Source organism: Eptatretus burgeri, chromosome 11, assembly GCF_056783735.1.
Source record: "Eptatretus burgeri isolate ZD-2024b chromosome 11, Ebu_testis_v1, whole genome shotgun sequence".
NCBI lineage: Eukaryota > Metazoa > Chordata > Myxini > Myxiniformes > Myxinidae > Eptatretus > Eptatretus burgeri.
In genome coordinates, this window is record NC_140971.1 from 57,431,118 (window position 1) to 57,454,210 (window position 23,093).

Genomic DNA, 23,093 nt, shown 5'->3' on the forward strand with positions numbered 1-23,093 from the left:
AGATATGAGAGCAAATACAAAAGTAAAATTTGAAGGGGACTTTTATAAATTAATGAATAATGCTGTATTTGGAAAGACTATGGAAAATGTTAGAAACAGGCAAAACATTAGATTCGCAACATCTTGGAAAGAAGCTTCGAGATTGATAAATAAACCAAGTTTTGAGAGAGAAGAGGTTTTTTCAGAGAACTTTTCTGCAATTCATATGAAAAAGGAAAGTATTGTAATGGATAAACCAATTTATATTGGAACAGCAGTTCTTGATTTATCAAAGATATTGATGTATGATTATTTGTATAATGACTTAAAGAAAGAGTATGGTGAAAATGTTTCATTGTTGTATATGGACACTGATAGTTTTATCTTAGATATAAAAACTGATGATGTTTATGAAGATATGAAGAAAAATATTGGAGTATATGATACAAGTAATTTCAGCAAGAAGAGTGAGTTATTTTCCAAAAAGAATGAAAAGGTTATTGGTAAGTTTAAGGATGAGTTGGGTGGAAAAGTAATGAGTGAGTTTATTGGATTGAGAGCAAAGGCATATGCTTATAAGTATGGTGAACAGATTGATAAGAGGTTAAAGGGAATAAAGAAATATGTCATAAAGAAATCAATAACTTTTAGAAATTATTATAATTGTTTGATGAATAAGAAAGAAGAATATAGGAAAATGAATACAATAAGAAGTTATAAACATAACATATATAGTGAAGAAGTAAATAAAAAGGCATTAGGAGCCTTTGATGATAAGAGATTTATTTTAGATAATGGAATAGATTGTGTTCCATATGGATATTGTATGATAGAGTGTATAAAATAGATTATGTTTTAACGATGGGAAGATGGGTTAGGGTTTTTTAAGGGCTACCGCCACGTTTTTTCACAATATATAAATGGTTAAACCAAGTATTAATCAAACTAAAGAGTGGAGAAAATCTCAGTCTTGGTATATAAATGGAAAACATAATGAATGTGAAAAATATCAAATAAGTCTTATTGAAAAAATAACTAAAACAAAGGTAAATAAAACAAATAAGCGAATTAATTTAAAAACTAGTAAGTTAGAGGATGTAAAGAAAAAAATGAATATCCTTGAATGGACTGAAAACTTTGATGGTTATCAATTGAACAATGAAAAAACAATTTACTATAATCTCAAAATGATATGTGGCTCAGGAGGTGGCCAGATGAGAGCATTAAGAGAAGTTTATCATTTCGTAATGGCACAAAAGGGGTATCTTAAAAAATATAAAGATTCAAATGTTTTGTTTGTCAATATTTTAGATGGGGATTATTGTGCAAAGAAAATTAAACTATTGAAGGAATTTGAGAATGAACAAATCTTTATAGGTTCAATGAGTGAGCTGTTCAACCCCCAGGTGTTCAATTCAATGTGGTTCAACCTCCAAGTTAAAAGGGGAGGCAAATAAATATACCTTGGGATAAAAAGGGGGTTTATTTTTAGGGAAAAAAAAAGGGAATCGCTGAAAATCCCCAGTAGGGTAAGAATACTGGTTCTAGCTCACTTTTCCCCATGTAAATGAATGGGGGATTTTCAGCGATTCCCTTTTTTTTCCCCTAAAAATAAACCCCCTTTTTATCCGTTTTTCCCTGCTGTGCAGGGGTTTGGCTTTTTGTGAGGCAATGTTTTATGGTCGGATGCCCTTCCTGGACGCCTCTTACAACACAGGGATATGGTACACCTATTCTAACCGGGGCATACACCGGGACCAGTATACTGGTACTCATTTCGCCGACCTCGGAAGGATGGCAGGCTGAGTCAACCCCCTGGTGTTAATTCAGCAGCTGAGCGGGATTCGAACTCGGGACACTGGGATCCCAAGCCGCCACCCTAACCACTAAGCCAACACCAGGCTTTGTATATATATAACCAGGCTATCCCAAGGTATATTTATTTGTCTCCCCTTTAACCTGGAGGTTGATCAGCTCACTCATTGAACCTATAAAGATTTGTTCATTCTCAAATTCCTTCAATAGTTTAATTTTCTTTGCACAATAATCCCCATCTAAAATATTGACAAACAAAACATTTGAATCTTTATATTTTTTAAGATACCCCTTTTGTGCCATTACGAAATGATAAACTTCTCTTTATGATCTCATCTGACCACCGCCCGAGTTGCAAATCATTTTTGTGTATAAACCACGCCATAAAAAAAGTTTTGTTTCAAATGTTTTCAGTTCATGCCGTGAAAATGAGGAAGTGTTTTTTGACACGGTCGTGCTGTGTGGTTTTAGACAGTCATGCTGTGAAAAAATAGGAACTATTCTGTGAGACAAGGTCTCGTGTTTATATTTTATCTCAGAACACGAACTGAAAACATTTGAATCAAAACCATTTTAAGTATGTTTTGTAAATGATTCATACAACCGCCTAGTTATTTTCCAAGCTGTCATTTCCTGTGGCCGCACCCAATGTTTAGGGAATTTCCTCATTGTAGCCTTATAAGTGATTCACCAGACAAAGTTTCTGCCAGACAGGATTTTCATTTTTACAACTGAGACATGGATGATCTCTCTTCCGATGAAGGCAAAAGCTTACTACAGAGTTGGTAAGTTTGTTTGGTTTTCTCTTTGAACGATGAAGCAAATGATTATTAATTAAATCATGATAATTCTGATATATATATATATATATATATTTTTCCCTGACAGGGCATTGGAAGAAATTGAGTTTACGTATCACGACGTGGTTCATGAAATTAATACTCTTATTGAAGAGATCAATGATTTTAGAAGAGAATTGAAAGACATTTTCAATGAGTGGCACGAAGTCTTATCACGTCCTATCATCTCGAAGGAATTAAACCAATGGTGAGACACGTGTGTGTGTGTCTGTCTTCCTACCTACCTCTCTCTGCTCTTATTGAAGAGATCAATGATTTATAATGACCGGTCTCTGATCTCGAATGAATTAAACCAATGGTGAGACACGTGTGTCTATGTGTGTCTATGTGTGTGTGTGTGTGTGTGTGTGCGTGTGTGCGTGTGTCTATGTGTGTCTATGTGTGTGCGTGTGTGTGTGTGTGTGTGTGTGTGTGTGTGCGTGTGTGGGTGTGTGTTGCTTTCCCTGTCTGTCTGTCTCTTCATCTATACCCTTGACTTTTTTTTTTTTTCAGCACTATCGCACAACATCAGCTGTTGAAGCAATCTTGTACAACACATGATTTTCTGGAGGTAAATATTTCTGAATTATTATTAATATCACTCTCTCTTTAGAATGTCGTCTAATGTTGGTTGCATTATTAGTTTGAACGCGGTTTTGTCAGTACACTGGAATTAATTTTATTGACCTTGAAAGGATGACAGGCTGAGTCGGCCTCCTGGTGTGTTAATTCAGTGGTCAACGAGGCTTACTCATATTACCATGTAATTATTATCCACTTTTGTTTCAAAACAGAATATGGTGTCTGAGTTTCGAAATCACAAGACATCTGGAGAAGATTGCTGGGAAAGATTATACATTCTCGCAAATGAATATTTAATATTTTCAATATTAATAAATTATATTTGTTTTGTATACAATTACTTGATTCTGAATTACAAGAAGAGGATCAAAACATGAAGGGAGGGTAGGTGCGCCCCCCCAATGACCCATCACCCCCTCATCCCATCCCTCCCCTCCCCATGTGTGTGTGTGGGGAAGGGGGGGGGGTGGGATGAGGGAGGTGGTGGGTCAAAGGTGGGGGGCGCACAGGGGGGATGAGGGGGGTGGGGCTTGTGTGGGAGGGGCTTGTGTGGGCGGGGCTTTGGTGGGGCTTGTGTGGGCGGGGTGTGGGTGAGGCTTGTGTGGGCGGGGTGTGTGTGGGCGGGGCTTCGGTGGGGCTTGTGTGGGTGGGGCTTGTGTGGGAGGGGTTTATGTGGGTGGGGCTTATGTGGGCGGGGCTTCGGTGGGTCTTGTGTGTGCGGGGTTTATGTGGGTGGTGCTTGTGTGGGAGGGGTTTATGTGGACAGGGTTTATGTGTGTGGAGTTTTTGTGTGGAGCTTGTGTAGACAGGACTTATGTGGGAGGGGTTGATGTGGGCAGGGTTTATGTGGGCAGGGGCGAATGTGGATGAGGTTTGTGTGGATCAATGGATGGGTGGAGAGATGGGTGGATGGGTGGATGAGTGGAGCTTGTGTGGATGGGTGGATAATTTTTTAATTAAATAAACATGTTGTGTGTGGGGGAACTAATTAACTAATCACTAATTATGTGAATATGGGTGGAGCTTGTGTGTGTGGAGCTTGTGTGGAGCTTGTGTGGAGCTTGTGTGGAGCTTGTGTGGGGTTTGTGTGTGGTGGGGTTTGTGTGGGGTTTATGTGGGTGGGGCTTGTGTGGGTGGAGTCAAAAAGGGGCGGAGTCAAAAAATTTCAATTTATTGGAGCTTGTGTGGGGTTTGTGTGTGGTGGGTTTGTGTGGGGTTTGTGTGGGTGGGGCTTGTGTGGGTGGAGTCAAAAAGGGGCGGAGTCAAAAAATTTCAATTTATCTTTGTCTTTTGTAATTCCTGTGAATAAAATGAACCTAAAATCTCTTCCCCTTCCAAATCATATATCTTATAAGTCCAAGGAACCGTATCTATTACATCAACAATTTTAAAAAGTTCTTTCGTCCATCGTTCAGTAAAACCCTTTTCAAAATGAGATTTCCACCTATATATTCTTACGATATCACCAACTTTGAACTTAGGTTTTCTGACATTAATCTCTTTTTCATATTTTAATTTTGTAAATGTTTCTGATGGCTTCATATTCGTTGACGTGTGAATCGTGTCATTATACTTATCCACAATATCCTGAATAAAAAGATAACCATTGTTGTGAACCGAGTTGTGTGAATTTTTTATATAGTCTCTCTTTTAAGGTACGATTAAAACGTTCAACAACAACTGCCTTCCCTTCATTAAAGGTACTGTATAATGTAATACTGTTATTTTTAGAAAATTCATAAATGTCTTGTTATAAAACTCTCTACCCTCATCAGTCCACAATTTTTTAGGTTTTCTCTTACTTTTATTAAATATCTGTTGAAAAGCTAACATAAGAGTATTACCTGTTTTGTTTTTTAAAGGGACAACCCACACATATCTACTCCTCAAATCAATAACGGTTAAAGCATACTTGTACCCCTTATCATTATTGAGTTCAATCAAATCAGCAGACCAGATATAATCTACTTCCTTGGAATAAACTTTCCTTCTCTGAAACTTTGTGAATATTGGTTTATGTAATTCATCAGCTAATTGCTCTTCAGTCTTAATGACATCATTAGAGCTTACAAGTTTTTGAATTTCCAAGTCCAAGTTTCAATTTAGCACTAATCATCTTCTTCACGATGAACCTATCAACTTTTTCTCTCAAGGTTGGATTTTGTATCAGAGACAAATTATACAACATTTCTCTATCGGCTTCATGCTTTTCTTCCAACGTTGTGGTATTCCCATAATCAATATCGTGTCTCATGCACACTTCATCAACTCTATTGATTGGTTTACTCCAGGATTTAGGATTGTCTGCCTCATCTAATCTTTTATCCAAGTTTGTGCCTGGACCACAGAAAGAATACCCTGGAAGATGTAATTCCCCTGGTATTCCAGTAGTTGTAAATTTACTTCCTGATAAAAACTTTTGTATATCTCCTCCGAGTTTGTGTTTGGAGATAAATTGATTTTTTTTTGAACCACACACCGAACATATACCTTTTTGTATAACCCTGTTATTTTTACTTTTAATATATGAAATATTTTTAGTATTAGTTTTCTTTTTACATTTGAGACAATAACTCATTTATTTATGAGAAAAATTCCTGCAGAGTGCAAAAACCTTTTTAGTTTCCAACATGCACATTTGAATCTTAATTTTTAAAACATAAAGAATCCTAAGAAATGCCTTCACTCTCTCCTCCATTTATTTAAGAAAAAACTTGAATTAAAATGAATGGCTTGACGATGTCAATAGTCTTGAAGAAAATATTGCAAATAGACTTGTCAATTCTTTGGTTTCCTCCTCGGTGGGTTGAGTTATTTTCTGTAATACCGCCAATCTTTTTTGAATCTCACTGGTTTCCATATTTTGATATTTATTTTGTCTCGCTCTTTCCTCCCTCTCCTCCCTCTCTCTCTTCTCTTTTTCCTCCTTCTCTTTCTTCTCCCTCTCCTCCTTCTCTCTCTTCTCTTTTTCCTCCTTCTCTTTCTTCTCCTTTTCCTCCTTCTCTTTCTTCTCCCTCTCCTCATTCTCCTTTTCCTCCTCTTCCCTCTCTTCTTCAACTCCTTCCTCATCCCTTACTATCCTTGAATCGTTTACACCCCATAGAATATTATACATATATTCATCAGGATTTCTTGTTATTCCTGCATCGAAAATAATTTTTTACAACAGGAAACCAATAAAATTTCTTTTGAATTTCTAAAAGAGCCTTACCTTTTCTTAACTTTATAATTTTTTCATTATTTAACATTCTAATTAAATCTAAAGTTGTCGGTTTATCAACATCAGCATAATGCCAATCTTTTATTGAAAATACCTCATTCTTATGTTGTAGAACATATTTATTAAAATACCGAATACCCTTTTCTTGAAGGTATGCTTGGACACAGAAATGATAATTTTCTTGAAGCCTTCTTGCTGTCATTTATGTATTAGAAATATATGTTAGAATAATATTATGGCACAGAAACACCTCCCCATCTTCCCATAGTTAAATCATTTTGTATTTCCTTACTTATTATATATAATCCTGTTTTTTCTGTTTTCATGAGATAAACAAGGGCAAAACCATTATTATATTTACCCTTATTAAATTCTTTTATTTGTTGTTTACTAATCGTGGACCCACAAAACTCATTCTCGATACCAAGTGGATAATATTCTTCCTTACGAGACTGATTTAATTGTTCCAGGTCTTCGAGGTTAATTTTAAATGACCAATTATACCCTAAATCATTCATATCATACCCCCATTGTTCTATTCTCATACAAACGATACGCCCTTCTTTATAAAAATTTATTTTAATTCGAACTGTGAATTCTGTATGACCTGGAGATAATATCAACACTTCTGTATCTTTGGAATACACAGCCGTTTTATTTAAGGATATATATTGTGATAAATCGCTTAATCTCACCAAGTCATTCGCGTCAGTCGGGCTTGGATAATTTTTAATTTAAAAGCATTTTTCATGTTAATATTTTTGGTTATATTATATTTATGTCGTTCAGCCTGTGCCTTTGTGTAATAATTTGATAAATCAATATCCAGTTCTTGAGATACACCAAAGATAGAACCATCTTTACCAACATAAGTCATTTATATTAGATTAAAAATAATATCATAAAATTTTTTATTTTTGTTGAGTTGAAATAACACATATAGACATAATTGACCACAACACTTGGAATTTAATTCTTGGACTTGAAATGTTTGATAAACACCATTCTGTAAGAATTTTATGACTTCAACAGGTGGTGGAAGACCAAAACTATCAAAATAATATTTGTCTTGATTATTAAAAATACAAACCCAATGAGAACCGTTCCCATTATTATCTTCTAAGTTCATAATAATATTCTTTGTATGTTTCGGCACATTTGTTAATTCATCTCTCATACAAATAACCACATTTTGAATTTTTAATTTCTTACAATATTTGGCAAGTTGTAAATTTGATGTTGTATTCTTTCCAAATTCTTTCAACCACTCATCAATGCTCATTTATTTATTAGAAAGATATAATCCATTACCTCTTTTCGTTAATTTTACACCTGCTTGTGCAATAGAAGAAAGCATATCTCCAACTAACAATCTCGCTTTATCAGGCAGACCTTCAAGTTTTTCAGCAAAATCTACAATTACGCCACTTCCACTAATTTGTTTCTCCAACTCTTTGTTATGTCTTTCCAATTCTTTTTGAGCCTGGAGTTGAGCCTTCCTTTCGTTGGCAGTTTTCACCGCTGTTGAAATACCACCCGTCAATGCTCCAACCGCACTTAAACCAGCAAATAAAGGAATTAGAAATGGGAGAAATCCTCCACTCGTCTCTCTTATTGAATATTTTTTCAACATTGGTTTTGTCATTTTAATTTTAAGTGAGCCAGTGTCATTCAAGATTTTAACCTGTTCTCTTGTGAGCAAAACATCAATTCTTACTGCTCCTTTTCTCTGAATTGTATTAACGTTAATCGTACAAGGCTTTTGATTTTGAACACAAGATGATAGTTTATGAAGATTGATTTGATTAACATATACCCCAGTTGGTACTTTGCCACTCATTTATTTAACAAAAAATTATGTGAGACTAATCATCACACCATTATCTGTATTAATCTGCAATTCTGTTTCTTCCAAAAGCAAACAATATGTATCAACTTCTTCACTCTCTCCTCTTTCAATGTATAGGGAAGTATCCACTCGATTAGACTTTATAGTTTCCTTTTGCGCGCTCAGGTCAAACGCATAGATTGTATACAAACTTTTAAATGCTGTCATATCCAAAATAGGTTCTTTATTTCCATTACTTTCACACACCTTTTGGTAAGACTTGTATGCTTCAGCAAAATCATTTTTTTCCCAATTAATTTCCAATCTATCTCGTGGATAAAATGTTCCATCTAGAGAAACGCGAAGTTGTTTCACCTTAGCATTATCACTCAATGCATTATTCTTATCAGTCGCAGTATCACCATCTGGCTTTTTAAAAATGATCCACAGATATCGTGGCTTTCCTTCCAGAACACCCAAATTCCACGTGTAAGTAGTTTGATTGAGTTTAACGTGTTGACATCTTCTTTTGAGGTATGATACACTGAGTGGTTTCTTTGAGTTAAGTCTTCGATTCAACATCTCTTCTGTTTTAAGATTAGGAGTATATTCACTGATATACCAACTCATCTCCTCAATTACAAATTTATTCTGATCACCAAAAGCATTACCAACACCAAAAAGCAATCTATTTTCATTATCATTCCTTTGTAGTTGAAATCTAATTTTAAGACCATACAGAACTTTATCATGATCACAAAATCCAAATATACCTTTAAGAGGAACCGCCACAGTAAAACTATTTTCTGCTTTTGTATCATCATTATACGCTCCTTTCCTTTGAATATATCCAGGGTCTGTGTTTGTTCCCGTTGACATATCAGGAATAAAACCTTCGACAGACCCCTTTCCCATTCTATCACTGAATGTATAGAGTGTAAATTTTATCATTTCAGATACAGCAGAGACATAATCAACCGCTTCAACTTCTTGTGTTCCAATATACAAACGCACACTATCAAACATTTTCCAGAAGAAATCATTTACAAGTGTAGCGTTTGTGTTATTCCCAGCTTTAGTGAATTTAAATTTACACAACAAGAAACTTTCGGAGAGATTCAAATAGGTTTGTTGATTATTTATTTCAAAACTTTTTGTACCATTCGTATTCCAGTCTGTTCCAGTTATTGCATTTACCTTGAAGTAATCTTCTTTTTTAGTGGAGTTTGAGATAATAATAGTATCATCCAAATCATAGATACTATCAATTGCTTCCATACTTGTATTTATTTAGGAAAAAAGATGTTAAAACTTTTGAAACCCTGATCCAAGTATTTGAATTATTTTCTGTCGTTCTTGGGGGACAACTGAGTTTTGCCTTTCTTAATTTCTTTTATTGCTTGTAATTTATGAGATTCCTTCTGAGCATCTTTTATACTCTTTACAGCACCTGCTACATTTCCCACAGCAGAAGCAGTTGAACCAATTAGATCTTTATGTTTAAGAATAGTTGAACCAATACCCATGAGAGTATCAATTATCCCATCTCCTCTAAATTGATGTCCAACACCCCTTTGTCTCTTAGGTTTATAGTATCCTCTACCAAGATACATACCTTCACCCTTGTAGTATGGGGAAAGGAACATCCCATCCCCTGTAATTATTTTATATTTTCCCAACTCGTGTTTCCTCACAATAACCATCGTATTTATTTATTGGAAAACTTCACGTAGGTGAATTCTGATGGATATAACTTCTCCATTAAAAGAAATCACACGATTATCTTGGTCGGTTATCCTAAAATTTACTCTGTGTATGGTTTTTCCTGACACAGGTAGATAAACCAAATTTTTAGGTTCCATATTGAATTTATAACCAATTGGGGTTGAGTATGCGCTGAATGAAAATATTGTATTTGTTTTTTTCCATCATTATAAGCACCATCAATCAAATCACAGTGAATTAACACCGAATTTATTCCTGAGGATATTTGAATGACATTATCACTGTAAAACGTCCCATTAGTTTCAATCTTTTTTGAGGAGAAACCCAATAACTCTCTAAATGAATTATCAATTGTGAAATCAACCTTGTAGTTATTTTTAACTTTAATCGTTGATTTTGAAGTATGTTTTTGAATGTTTATAACAATATTTTTGGTTCATCACCCTGTTCTTTCATAAGACGAGCAATTTCGGAAGATATTTGAGAAATCTCGTATGCTCCGGGTGAGACTGTTATCGCTTTGTATCCACTTCCCGGATTATAACTAAACTTGTCATTTTTCTCGGTTATATTAAATAAGGTATTATAAGTTTCCATGGACAATAAAGATGCCTCATATTCTTTTGTTGTGTCAAGTTGTAGTGGGTATGGGAATGAAGATGTGTGGTCGCTTGTTGTGAAATTAAAACTCAGGATTGTGCTTCTCATCTTATTTAATGAGATAAAATGTCTTTATATTGAGATTTATTAATTATTTTCATGTTCATCAACTGGTCTAAAATGGCTGATGCTTCATTAAAACAATTGTTATTTCCAGCCTTCTTACTGCCTAACAACAATAACAGTCTATTAACTAATTGCGATGGGTCATTTGGAAGAAAACTAATACCTGAACCAAGGATACTTAAAGCCTGAATAATGTGTTTCTCCTTCTCATTCTTCCTACTTTTACCAGAAAGAATAACCTTATAATTTAGAGTGTTCAGCAAATCAATATATACTCTATCATCATTATTTTCCATATCCAATGGTTTATCAATATACTTTGATTCATCCCTCACAGTTGAACCTTGTCTTCCATCTTTTGTGAGAAGAAACATTAATCTCGGAGTTAGTTTAACAGGGGTTGAGCAGAACTTAAGAACCTTAATTCATCATTAAATATCAATACCTTTTCTTGAACAAGATGAAATATTGCTGGTTGTTCTGTTGGAATGAGTCCTGCTTTGGTTTTTGAATCCGCTGAATATTCATTGTTTTGAATAGCATTCACAATATAATCAGGGGCTTGATTAATCTCTTCCAGTTGTTGAAATAAACCTTCATCATCATATTCTAATTCTCCTAAATGCTCTAATTCTTCCTCCGTCATTTGACTGAAATCTTTTAACATTTGAAGCTTTCTGGGAGTATATTCTACTGTGGGAACTGTGGAAACATCTTTCATTTTTTCTTGGGAAGTTTTTAAAAGTGGTTTAAAAAATTTCTCTTGTTTTCTTTCAAATGCTTCTTCGCCCGTTAGTTTCTGTCTGCGTTTCTTCTTTATGTCTTCCTTTTGTTTTACAACTTTTGAAACCAACTCTTGATGTTCCTTAAATCTTCTTGCTCTTTCTTTTGTATCCATTTATTTATTGTAAAATATCATTTAATGAATTGTAAAGATTAACAGGGAAATTTTCCTTTTCTTCATCATTCAAGTCGATGTGTTCAAATAAATCCTTTTCTTTAAATATTTCATCAAATTCTTTATTAACATTAATGCGAGTTGTAATTTCTTCTTCACTAATACTTGCATCTCTGCTTTTCATACGTTTGCGTTGAGTTTCTTCATCAACATCAAAACCGAATGATAAAATCTTCACTCCGCTCAGATATTTAATAATTTGTCTCGTTCCTTCTGGATTAGTTTCTAATATCCCAACACCACCAGATTTTAGTGTGATATTTGTGATAGTTTTAGTGTAATGTGAATATTTTGTTGTACCAAGAGAAACCTCCTCAAATATTTGTCCTTCATTCCTCAATCGCATATGTTCCTCCACTGAAATATAGTGATAATCTTCACCTTTTATTTCTCCAGGTCTTATTGCTCTAGTTGTTGTTGATACAATGCGTATCACGGGGTGTTTTTAAGTAAATTTACAATATTCTCATTTGTACTACACAAGAACCTTGATTTATGAAAGTTTTTCCAGAAGCAGATTTACCCACAAGATTTATAATAATAGTTGTCATTTATATATGTAATTGTTTATAAAACAAAAAATATATCCCTTAATATCTCATCTTGTTTCACAACAATATATTTATATTTTTCAGTCGTGTGCTTCATGTAATCCTCAAATTTCTTTTTACTACATAATGTAGAACAATTATCTCTCCAAAAATTATTGATATCTATTGAATTTAACTTGAATAAAATAAAAGTATTAGCATTGTTTCTGATGGAACGACGAGGAAGTTGAAAGTACGATTGACTAAGATAAATACAATTACAAGAAGAATGTCTCCCTCTTGTGTAGTAGCTGTCCATTACCGTTTGGTTTCTCTCATTAACACAATCATCAAAGATAACGAGGTTCTTTTTGATTTATCCAAATCTTGGGAGACGGTATATCATCCGTATTATCACTAAGAATACAAGTTATAGGATTTGATTTCTTTTTACATCTCTGTGTATCACAAAATAGTTGAATTATATCTTCAATGTTATAATCATTTAGGTTTTTTTGACGTTTAAATAAACCGATTATATCTTCTTTTTGAAGACCAGCATTAAAACCTTGTGAGAGTAGTTGATACTCTGGTTGAAAACTCGACTTTGTGAAAATTATTAAATTATCATAATCTAAAAAGTTGGGAGCGAGGAGCATTTTTAAAAGTAAGCAGGTTTTTCCACATCCACTTGAACCAACTATTAGACATCTTAATGAATTTGGGAGATTTTTATGGTTGTTAAATTTTATCTTATTTTCCCAAATAGGTAAAAAATCATTCATTTATATATTTGAAAAACAGGTTATTTAATTTATTATTGGCTTTTTTAGAAACTCTATATTTTATCCTAAGTTCAGGTTTAATTTCAAGATAATCCATTATTTTATTTATACAATATCTTGTGTTGATATTTCCCTGAAAATTACATCCATGAATAATATACAACAACAATCCTTTGAACATTTCTCTTATACGTTCAGTTTCTTCCCTTGTAAGGAAAGGTGTGTTATCACCCTCATACTTTACATTCATTTCTCTAATCAATCTTGTAAAGTAATTCATTTTTGGTGTAAATCTAAAAGAATTATTTTCCTTTTTATATTTTTATTATCATTAATTAGAAGATAATCACAGAATATACATTGTTTATAGGCTTTTGACTCTGTGTTTAATCCCCGTCTTTCACACGCAGGACAATTCTCAAATTTGTCATATGGAGAATCAGGAAAGTCTAGCATATTTATAAAGTAAAACTTTACTTAAACTGAAATTCACCTATACTTTCAGTTGTATATTACCATCGATATCGATATACTTTTTTTCATTATCAGATTCAACGACAACATTTTTTATATTAAAGGTAATTTTAAAATTATCGTTAACTACTATTGAACGAAATGTCATTTCACCTGATATATTAACATCCTTTATTTCATCAGGATTTACATCTTTAGGGTTGTTGAAAAAAATACAAATTTCTCCTTGCATATTACAGATGGTCTTATCTTTTCTTTCTAAAGCTTCATCCATAAGGTTTATGTTCTTTGATACTTTTTCTTGTTTCATTGCTTTTTCTAGTTTTGAATATATTACTAGAAGGAGAGGAGAAACTTTTGTTAGAGATACTTTAATTGATGTTCTACCAGGTATACTAAAAGCCCTTCCACTGAAGGAAATTGAAGAACTCATATTATTTACCATAATAGTTTTTATCCAATAGTTGTTATATTTATCTTTGTTCAATTTTACATCCTTGACATATTTCTCAGTATCTTTAACAGATGAAGAGATTGATTGAAACTTGTCTTTTGTGTCTTGAAACATTGTATTTATTAAGTGAAAAAGTTGGAGGATAAAATGTTTTTAAGCACAGATTCACCTATAAATTAAACGAAATTTTCATCAAGAAAATTTTAGTTTAAGCAAAGTTTTATTCTATAAATATGGTGAATACAACGTACTGCGATGTTTGTAATCACGAATACAAACATTATAGAAAACACCTCCGAACCAACAAACACACATTTAATCTATTTCATCAAATATCTCCTCTTGAGTTGGAAAGAAAACATTGTGATATCTGTTCAAAGGATGTTTTGAAGAGTAGTTATAATAAACATCTTCAATCACAAAAACACAAGAAAAATGAGTTTAAAGTAAAGGGAGACTATTATATTGAAAACACTGATGGGGCATTTAAAGGGCATATAAAAATAAGGATTTTTCAATTTGGAGAACCCGGTCCATCATCAATAGCTGAATCAATTGAAATAGTGAAACCCGATGTTGAAAAATTTATTAAAAAGACATTAAAAGAAATGAAAACTTTAAAGTTTTATATGGGAGTGAAAATGAATATGAAAAGACAAGATGAAGAACATACTCCTTATATGAGAACAGGTCTTCATTTTACAACATCATTTCAAGATTTTTTGAATAGTGGGGTTTATGAAGAACTATCAAGACAAGAGGAGGATGTTGATAATACAGTGGTAGGAAGTGGATTCAATATTAAAAAAATCATCTTTTTAGATATACACATTCTAAAATCAAACCCTCTTAAAGCTTCTTCTTACATTGAATTACCAAAAGAAATAAAACTAAAGAAGGCAGTTGTTAATATTAAGAACAATGATAATAAATGTTTTCTCTGGTCTGTTCTTGCTCACTTTCATCCACCAAAATGTAATTCAGAAAGAGTAAAACAATATATGAAATATGAGAATACCTTAGACATTAAAGATTTTAAATTCCCAATGCCACTAACAGATATTCCTAAATTTGAGAAAAAGATTAATCTTTCTATTAATGTATATGGATTAACGGATACAAACAAAGTTCAAATATTAAAAATTTCAAACAACTATAAAAATGAAGAAACACACATTGACCTTTTATATTTTAGTGTTGGAAAGAATTCACATTACACATACATCAATAATTTATCAAGATTAATCTCTTCTCAGGTATTCAGAACAGCAAACAAAATATATCCTTGTAAGCGATGTCTTAATTCATTTCATACAAAAGAACGATTAGAACAACATTCAAAATATTGTAGTAATCATAAATCAGCTGTAATTACAATGCCTAAACCTGGTGAAAAGATTTCTTTTGAAGATTATAATAAATCTATCATGCACCCATTTGTGATATACGCTGATTTTGAATGTATCCTTAAAAAGATAAATACTGCTTCTCCTAATCCAAAAGAACCATATACAAATAAATATCAAAAACATATTCCTTGTGGTTTCTGTTATTATATCAAATCATCTGTTGGAGAAAAGTATAACAAACTTGAACATTATCGTGGAAAAAATGCTTCACAAGAGTTTGTAAAACGATTAGAAAAGGATTGTATAAGACTCACTAAATTAATGAAAGAAACAAATGAACCGATGAAATTAACCAAAGAAGAAAAATTAGAATTTAGAATGAACAATATCTGTCATATTTGTGAGGGGGAAATTAAGGAGTCTAAAGTTAGAGACCATTGTCATCTTACTGGTAAATATAGAGGTCCCGCTCATTCCTGTTGTAATCTTAATTATAAATTACCTTCTTTTATTCCAGTCTTTCTTCACAACAGCGCCAACTATGATACACATCTATTTATAAATGAACTTTCAAAAACACCAGGGAATATTTCTGCCATAACAAACACAAGTCAAAAGTATATTTCATTTTCAAAAATGATATTCACAAAACCTTTAACTCGTATTAGGTTTCTAGATTCTTACAAGTTTATGGGAACACCACTAGCCTACCTCGCATCAAATCTAAGCTCCACGGACTCTTTTCCAAATCTTAATTCATTCTTTCCAAAAGAGGAAATTCTCACTAAAGAGGAAATTCAGATTAAAGAGAGAATTCAAAGTAAAGAGGAAACTCTAATTAATGAAGAAATTCTAACTGAAGATGAAATTCTAATTATAAAGAAAATTCGAACTAAAGAGGAAATTCAGATTAAAGATGAAATTCTGATTAAAGAAGGAATTCTTACGAGAGAGGAAATTCAAACAAGGAATGAAATTCAAAGTAAAGAGAAAATTCTTACAAGTAAGGGAATTTATCCTTATGATTATATGGATTCATTTATGAGATTTAAAGAAACACAACTTCCTTCAAAAGAAAGTTTCTATAATAACCTTTATGAAGAAGAGATAAGTGATAAGGAATATAAACACGCACAAGAAATATGGAAAATATTTAAGATAAAGAACCTTGGAGAATATCATGATTTATATCTAAAAACAGATGTTTTATTGTTAGCTGATGTGTTTGAGGCTTTTAGAACACTCTGTCATAATAAAAATTGTTATGGATTAGACCCTGCCCACTATTTCACAGCTCCTGGTTTAGCTTGGAGTGCAATGTTGAAAATGACAAAACAAGATATAGATTTAATCAGTGATGTTGATATGCTTTTGATGATTGAGAAGTCCAAGAGAGGTGGAATATCACAAGTATGTTCAAAAAGATATGCGAAAGCAAATAATAAATATCTCCCAAATTATGATCGTGAAAAAGATAGTAATTATTTGATGTATTTTGATGCTAATAATTTGTATGGATGGGCAATGTCTCAATCTCTACCTTATGGTAAATTAGAGTGGGTGGAAGAAAAGGATTATGAAAAGGCTTTGATGAATATTGTTATTTCTTCTCAAGAGGAATTGAATGACGAAGAAGAAGGTTATTATTTTGAAGTTGATTTGAGGTACCCGAGTGTTCTTCATAATAAGCATAAAGACCTTCCTTTTGCATGTGAGAAAGAAACCCCAAAGAAAGAATGGTTCAGTGATTATCATAAAAGTTTTAATATTAAAGGCAAATCAACAGAAAAGTTATTAACAACATTCTATGATAAAGAGGGATATGTTTTACATCAGAGAAGCTTAAAACAGTTTTTGAGAGAAGGATTGAGAGTAGCTAAAATTCATAGAGTTTTAAAATTTAAACAAAGTCCTTGGGTGAAAAAGTATATTCAATTCAATACAGATATGAGAGCAAATACAAAAGTAAAATTTGAAGGGGACTTTTATAAATTAATGAATAATGCTGTATTTGGAAAGACTATGGAAAATGTTAGAAACAGGCAAAACATTAGATTCGCAACATCTTGGAAAGAAGCTTCGAGATTGATAAATAAACCAAGTTTTGAGAGAGAAGAGGTTTTTTCAGAGAACTTTTCTGCAATTCATATGAAAAAGGAAAGTATTGTAATGGATAAACCAATTTATATTGGAACAGCAGTTCTTGATTTATCAAAGATATTGATGTATGATTATTTGTATAATGACTTAAAGAAAGAGTATGGTGAAAATGTTTCATTGTTGTATATGGACACTGATAGTTTTATCTTAGATATAAAAACTGATGATGTTTATGAAGATATGAAGAAAAATATTGGAGTATATGATACAAGTAATTTCAGCAAGAAGAGTGAGTTATTTTCCAAAAAGAATGAAAAGGTTATTGGTAAGTTTAAGGATGAGTTGGGTGGAAAAGTAATGAGTGAGTTTATTGGATTGAGAGCAAAGGCATATGCTTATAAGTATGGTGAACAGATTGATAAGAGGTTAAAGGGAATAAAGAAATATGTCATAAAGAAATCAATAACTTTTAGAAATTATTATAATTGTTTGATGAATAAGAAAGAAGAATATAGGAAAATGAATACAATAAGAAGTTATAAACATAACATATATAGTGAAGAAGTAAATAAAAAGGCATTAGGAGCCTTTGATGATAAGAGATTTATTTTAGATAATGGAATAGATTGTGTTCCATATGGATATTGTATGATAGAGTGTATAAAATAGATTATGTTTTAACGATGGGAAGATGGGTTAGGGTTTTTAAGGGCTACCGCCGCGTTTTTTCACAATATATAAATGGTTAAACCAAGTATTAATCAAACTAAAGAGTGGAGAAAATCTCAGTCTTGGTATATAAATGGAAAACATAATGAATGTGAAAAATATCAAATAAGTCTTATTGAAAAAATAACTAAAACAAAGGTAAATAAAACAAATAAGCGAATTAATTTAAAAACTAGTAAGTTAGAGGATGTAAAGAAAAAATGAATATCCTTGAATGGACTGAAAACTTTGATGGTTATCAATTGAACAATGAAAAAACAATTTACTATAATCTCAAAATGATATGTGGCTCAGGAGGTGGCCAGATGAGAGCATTAAGAGAAGTTTATCATTTCGTAATGGCACAAAAGGGGTATCTTAAAAAATATAAAGATTCAAATGTTTTGTTTGTCAATATTTTAGATGGGGATTATTGTGCAAAGAAAATTAAACTATTGAAGGAATTTGAGAATGAACAAATCTTTATAGGTTCAATGAGTGAGCTGTTCAACCCGCAGGTGTGCAATTCAATGTGGTTCAACCTCCAAGTTAAAAGGGGAGGCAAATAAATATACCTTGGGATAAAAAGGGGGTTTATTTTTAGGGTCAAAAAAAGGGAATCGCTGAAAATCCCCAGTAGGGTAAGAATACTGGTTCTAGCTCACTTTTCCCCATGTAAATGAATGGGGGATTTTCAGCGATTCCCTTTTTTTTCCCCTAAAAATAAACCCCCTTTTTATCCGTTTTTCCCTGCTGTGCAGGGGTTTGGCTTTTTGTGAGGCAATGTTTTATGGTCGGATGCCCTTCCTGGACGCCTCTTACAACACAGGGATATGGTACACCTATTCTAACCGGGGCATACACCGGGACCAGTATACTGGTACTCATTTCGCCGACCTCGGAAGGATGGCAGGCTGAGTCAACCCCCTGGTGTTAATTCAGCAGCTGAGCGGGATTCGAACTCGGGACACTGGGATCCCAAGCCGCCACCCTAACCACTAAGCCAACACCAGGCTTTGTATATATATAACCAGGCTATCCCAAGGTATATTTATTTGTCTCCCCTTTAACCTGGAGGTTGATCAGCTCACTCATTGAACCTATAAAGATTTGTTCATTCTCAAATTCCTTCAATAGTTTAATTTTCTTTGCACAATAATCCCCATCTAAAATATTGACAAACAAAACATTTGAATCTTTATATTTTTTAAGATACCCCTTTTGTGCCATTACGAAATGATAAACTTCTCTTTATGATCTCATCTGACCACCGCCCGAGTTGCAAATCATTTTTGTGTATAAACCACGCCATAAAAAAGTTTTGTTTCAAATGTTTTCAGTTCATGCCGTGAAAATGAGGAAGTGTTTTTTGACACGGTCGTGCTGTGTGGTTTTAGACAGTCATGCTGTGAAAAAATAGGAACTATTCTGTGAGACAAGGTCTCGTGTTTATATTTTATCTCAGAACACGAACTGAAAACATTTGAATCAAAACCATTTTAAGTATGTTTTGTAAATGATTCATACAACCGCCTAGTTATTTTCCAAGCTGTCATTTCCTGTGGCCGCACCCAATGTTTAGGGAATTTCCTCATTGTAGCCTTATAAGTGATTCACCAGACAAAGTTTCTGCCAGACAGGATTTTCATTTTTACAACTGAGACATGGATGATCTCTCTTCCGATGAAGGCAAAAGCTTACTACAGAGTTGGTAAGTTTGTTTGGTTTTCTCTTTGAACGATGAAGCAAATGATTATTAATTAAATCATGATAATTCTGATATATATATATATATATATTTTTTCCCTGACAGGGCATTGGAAGAAATTGAGTTTACGTATCACGACGTGGTTCATGAAATTAATACTCTTATTGAAGAGATCAATGATTTTAGAAGAGAATTGAAAGACATTTTCAATGAGTGGCACGAAGTCTTATCACGTCCTATCATCTCGAAGGAATTAAACCAATGGTGAGACACGTGTGTGTGTGTCTGTCTTCCTACCTACCTCTCTCTGCTCTTATTGAAGAGATCAATGATTTATAATGACCGGTCTCTGATCTCGAATGAATTAAACCAATGGTGAGACACGTGTGTCTATGTGTGTCTATGTGTGTGTGTGTGTGTGTGTGTGCGTGTGTGCGTGTGTCTATGTGTGTCTATGTGTGTGCGTGTGTGTGTGTGTGTGTGTGTGTGTGCGTGTGTGGGTGTGTGTTGCTTTCCCTGTCTGTCTGTCTCTTCATCTATACCCTTGACTTTTTTTTTTTTTTTCAGCACTATCGCACAACATCAGCTGTTGAAGCAATCTTGTACAACACATGATTTTCTGGAGGTAAATATTTCTGAATTATTATTAATATCACTCTCTCTTTAGAATGTCGTCTAATGTTGGTTGCATTATTAGTTTGAACGCGGTTTTGTCAGTACACTGGAATTAATTTTATTGACCTTGAAAGGATGACAGGCTGAGTCGGCCTCCTGGTGTGTTAATTCAGTGGTCAACGAGGCTTACTCATATTACCATGTAATTATTATCCACTTTTTGTTTCAAAACAGAATATGGTGTCTGAGTTTCGAAATCACAAGACATCTGGAGAAGATTGCTGGGAAAGATTATACATTCTCGCAAATGAATATTTAATATTTTCAATATTAATAAATTATATTTGTTTTGTATACAATTACTTGATTCTGAATTACAAGAAGAGGATCAAAACATGAAGGGAGGGTAGGTGCGCCCCCCAATGACCCATCACCCCTCATCCCATCCCTCCCCTCCCCATGTGTGTGTGTGGGGAAGGGGGGTGGGATGAGGGAGGTGGTGGGTCAAAGGTGGGGGCGCACAGGGGGATGAGGGGGTGGGGCTTGTGTGGGAGGGGCTTGTGTGGGCGGGGCTTTGGTGGGGCTTGTGTGGGCGGGGTGTGGGTGGGGCTTGTGTGGGCGGGGTGTGTGTGGGCGGGGCTTCGGTGGGGCTTGTGTGGGCGGGGCTTGTGTGGGAGGGGCTGATGTGGGGGGGGCTTATGTGGGCGGGGCTTCGGTGGGTCTTGTGTGTGCGGGGTTTATGTGGGTGGAGCTTGTGTGGGAGGGGTTTATGTGGACAGGGTTTATGTGTGTGGAGTTTTTGTGTGGAGCTTGTGTAGACAGGACTTATGTGGGAGGGGTTGATGTGGGCAGGGTTTATGTGGGCAGGGGCGAATGTGGATGAGGTTTGTGTGGATCAATGGATGGGTGGAGAGATGGGTGGATGGGTGGATGAGTGGAGCTTGTGTGGATGGGTGGATAATTTTTTAATTAAATAAACATGTTGTGTGTGGGGGAACTAATTAACTAATCACTAATTATGTGAATATGGGTGGAGCTTGTGTGTGTGGAGCTTGTGTGGAGCTTGTGTGGAGCTTGTGTGGAGCTTGTGTGGAGCTTGTGTGGGGTTTGTGTGTGGTGGGGTTTGTGTGGGGTTTATGTGGGTGGGGCTTGTGTGGGTGGAGTCAAAAAGGGGCGGAGTCAAAAAATTTCAATTTATTGGAGCTTGTGTGGGGTTTGTGTGTGGTGGGTTTGTGTTGGGTTTGTGTGGGTGGGGCTTGTGTGGGTGGAGTCAAAAAGGGCGGAGTCAAAAAATTTCAATTTATCTTTGTCTTTTGTAATTCCTGTGAATAAAATGAACCTAAAATCTCTTCCCTTCCAAATCATATATCTTATAAGTCCAAGGAACCGTATCTATTACATCAACAATTTTAAAAAGTTCTTTCGTCCATCGTTCAGTAAAACCCTTTTCAAAATGAGATTTCCACCTATATATTCTTACGATATCACCAACTTTGAACTTAGGTTTTCTGACATTAATCTCTTTTTCATATTTTAATTTTGTAAATGTTTCTGATGGCTTCATATTCGTTGACGTGTGAATCGTGTCATTATACTTATCCACAATATCCTGAATAAAAGATAACCATTGTTGTGAACCGAGTTGTGTGAATTTTTTATATAGTCTCTCTTTTAAGGTACGATTAAAACGTTCAACAACAACTGCCTTCCCTTCATTAAAGGTACTGTATAATGTAATACTGTTATTTTTTAGAAAATTCATAAATGTCTTGTTATAAAACTCTCTACCCTCATCAGTCCACAATTTTTTAGGTTTTCTCTTACTTTTATTAAATATCTGTTGAAAAGCTAACATAAGAGTATTACCTGTTTTGTTTTTTAAAGGGACAACCCACACATATCTACTCCTCAAATCAATAACGGTTAAAGCATACTTGTACCCCTTATCATTATTGAGTTCAATCAAATCAGCAGACCAGATATAATCTACTTCCTTGGAATAAACTTTCCTTCTCTGAAACTTTGTGAATATTGGTTTATGTAATTCATCAGCTAATTGCTCTTCAGTCTTAATGACATCATTAGAGCTTACAAGTTTTTTGAATTTCCAAGTCCAAGTTTCAATTTAGCACTAATCATCTTCTTCACGATGAACCTATCAACTTTTTCTCTCAAGGTTGGATTTTGTATCAGAGACAAATTATACAACATTTCTCTATCGGCTTCATGCTTTTCTTCCAACGTTGTGGTATTCCCATAATCAATATCGTGTCTCATGCACACTTCATCAACTCTATTGATTGGTTTACTCCAGGATTTAGGATTGTCTGCCTCATCTAATCTTTTATCCAAGTTTGTGCCTGGACCACAGAAAGAATACCCTGGAAGATGTAATTCCCTGGTATTCCAGTAGTTGTAAATTTACTTCCTGATAAAAACTTTTGTATATCTCCTCCGAGTTTGTGTTTGGAGATAAATTGATTTTTTTGAACCACACACCGAACATATACCTTTTTGTATAACCCTGTTATTTTTACTTTTAATATATGAAATATTTTTAGTATTAGTTTTCTTTTTACATTTGAGACAATAACTCATTTATTTATGAGAAAAATTCCTGCAGAGTGCAAAAACCTTTTTAGTTTCCAACATGCACATTTGAATCTTAATTTTTAAAACATAAAGAATCCTAAGAAAT

General features: G+C 33.9%; 2 long non-coding RNA genes across 2 annotated transcripts; both read left to right on the forward strand.

Moving 5' to 3' along the window:
* Positions 1-1,534: 1,534 nt before the first annotated feature.
* On the forward strand, positions 1,535-3,761 carry LOC147017157 (uncharacterized). Its single transcript, XR_015049376.1, has 4 exons — positions 1,535-2,579; positions 2,683-2,841; positions 3,147-3,204; positions 3,428-3,761. It is a non-coding gene; the product is annotated as an uncharacterized LOC147017157 (long non-coding RNA).
* A 14,994-nt stretch (positions 3,762-18,755) lies between these two features.
* Positions 18,756-20,787, forward strand: LOC147017158 (uncharacterized). The gene is made up of 4 exons (XR_015049377.1): positions 18,756-19,783; positions 19,886-20,044; positions 20,348-20,405; positions 20,630-20,787. It is a non-coding gene; the product is annotated as an uncharacterized LOC147017158 (long non-coding RNA).
* The last annotated feature ends 2,306 nt before the right edge of the window (positions 20,788-23,093 follow it).